The sequence below is a fragment of the Phocoena sinus genome, chromosome 13 (genome assembly GCF_008692025.1).
Source record: "Phocoena sinus isolate mPhoSin1 chromosome 13, mPhoSin1.pri, whole genome shotgun sequence".
In the NCBI taxonomy this organism is placed as follows: Eukaryota; Metazoa; Chordata; class Mammalia; order Artiodactyla; family Phocoenidae; genus Phocoena; species Phocoena sinus.
This window is the reverse complement of record NC_045775.1, coordinates 29843403-29846230: the sequence shown is the minus strand read 5'-3', so window position 1 is coordinate 29846230 and position 2828 is coordinate 29843403.

Genomic DNA, 2828 nt, shown 5'->3' with positions numbered 1-2828 from the left:
TGGAGTGTTGTTTTCCTCTGAATTAGCAAGTCTGTCTTGCAAGCATCACATCTGTCCTCCAGGTATTGGAAAGGGGAGAGAGAAAAATTAGAGAACAATCAACTTCCTGTGTCAAGGTCCTGACCATGAGTTTGCACACATTACTTCTGCTCACTTCTCACTAGCCCCAGGGCCATACCAAGCGGCAAAGGAGGCGGGGATCTTAGTCCGATTCATCCAAAGGAAAAATAAGAGAGCACTGCTGGGGAAAAACTGTGTCACAGAGAGTGAGCTTCTCACTCCAGGGACCTTGAACCAGCAGGGCATGGACTGAGAGGACAGGAGACACCATTGCATTGTGTGCTCCCCTTGACAAAGCATCTCCCTTCTAGAAATCATAAAACTCTATTGTTAAATAGGTCAGGAAAGGCAGCTTTCTTTATCTCTATTTTACATATACATTTGAAGGTGTATTATGAACTCAAAATAACACAGCTAGTCATCATCAAAAAGGGTATAAATAACAAATGCTGAGGGCTTCCCTAGTGGTGCAGTGATTAAGAATCTGCCTGCCAATGCAGGGGACACGGGTTCAAGCCCTGGTCCGGGAAGATCCCACATGCCACAGAAGCAACTAAGCCTGTGCGCCACAACTACTTACCCTGTGCTCTAGAGCCCACGAGCCACAACTACTGAGCCCATGAGCCACAACTACTGAAGCTCACGTGCCTGGGCCCACGCTCTGCACCAAGAGAAGCTACCGCAATGAGAAGCTCACGCACTGCAACAAAGAGTAGCCCCTGCTCGCCACAACTATAGAAAGCCCACACACAGCAATGAAAACCCCACAGAGCCAAAAGTAAATGTATAAAAAATTTTTAAAAAACAGAAAACAAATGCTGGAGAGGGTGTGGAGAAAAGGGAACCCTCCTATACTGTTGGTAGGAATGGTGCAGCCACTATGGAGAACAGTATGGAGGTTCCTTAAAAAACTAAACATAGGGTTGCCATATGATCCAGCAATTCCACTTCTGGGCATATATCTGGAAAAGATGAAAACTTTAATTTGAAAAGATGCATGCACCTCAATGTTCATAGCAGCACTATTTAAAATGCCAAGACATGTAAGCAAACTAAGTGTCTATCAGTAGGTGAATGGATAAAGAAGACGTGGTATATATACAATGGAATATTACTCAGACATAAAAGAGAATGAGATATTGCCATTTGCAGCCACATGGATGGACCTAAAGATTACCATACTGAGTGAAGTAAGACAGACAGACAAATATCATATGATATCACTTATATGTGGAATCTAAAAAAATGATACAAATGAACTTATTTACAAAACAGAGATTCACAGACATAAAAAAACAAATTTACGGTTACCAAAGGTAAAAGGAGGGAGAGAGGAATAAATTAGGAGTTTGGGATTAACAGATACACCCTACTATATATAAAATCGATAAACAGTACTATATACAAAATAGATAAATGACAAGGACCCTGTATAGTACAGGGAACTATATTCAGTATCTTGTAATAACCTATAATGGAAAAGAATCTGAAAAAAAAACTGAATCACTTTGCTGTATATCTGAAACTAACACAACATTGTAAATCAACTCTACTTCAATAAAACAAACAAACAAAAAAACCACAACTAGTAAGTGGTAGAGCCGAGACTCAAACTCGGGTCTGCAGACTTCTAAATCTATTGAGGCAGGAAATGACAGATCTGAGACTGGTACCTAGGATTGCCTCTTTTCCACCCCACTAAATTACCGAGCAATTCCATCACTTCCTTGTCACTACTGAAGGAGACCAGGTTTTGCCACCCCAAAACATGCCACTTTGGCATGAGGATTATTTTGAGCTGAAGGCAATTAAAAAACCCAGCAGATTCAGGAAAAGCTCTTTACTTTCCCCCTCAGTTACCTAAGTCTACATTGGAAATAAGGGCTGTACGGGAAGAGACATGTTACCAGGGATACATTTTTACCTAAAAAACTTATCTGCAAAACAGGGCAACCCTAGTTCTCTAAACATCTCCTCTACCTTGTGTGAGTGGCTTTCCTCCCCTTTGTATCCCCAAACCCCCAAACTCAGGATGTTATATAAGCTTCAATTACCTGATGGCCTTTTGAGTTTGCATATTATAATGGAACCCCCATTAAGTACAGAATTTTGTTCTTTTTTTCTCCTGTTGATCTATCTTATATCAATTTAATTATTAGACAATCCAAAAAACCTAGAAGGGAAGAAGGGAAAATTTTTCCACCCCTGCATCACACCATGGAGGATGTATGTTCAAAGCTATCAACCAAGGAGAGAGATTTCATCCATAAATTGCTTTTTGCTAATAGGAAAATTTTATACCTGATTCAATTAAATACCTATGTGTTAGATATTTAGTAGCTATTATTGTCTATTAAGAGATTCTACTCTTACTTTCCTTGGGAGGGTTGCCTATAATGGTAATATAATCAACCCTTGGGGTAATACTCCCTGATCCTCAGCCTGTTTTGCACCTGCAGTGTGCCTTTCGTCAGAGGTGGGTATGCAGAAAGCTGGGGGTGGGGGTGGATGAGAATTAAGTTATTTCTCTCTCATGTGAATGGGAGGAGCCCTTTATTCCACCTCCTGAAAAACCCCATTAAAAGCTACCACTGTCCCTGGACAATCAAAGAGCAGGTTCTTTAGCAGGGAGCCAACATGACTGCTAATTCCAAATTTATTGACTACATTGATGAAGCTTTGGAAAAATCAAAAGAAACTGCACTGTCACACCTGTTTTTCACCTATCAGGGGACTCCTTACCCAATCATCATGTGCACCTCAGAGAC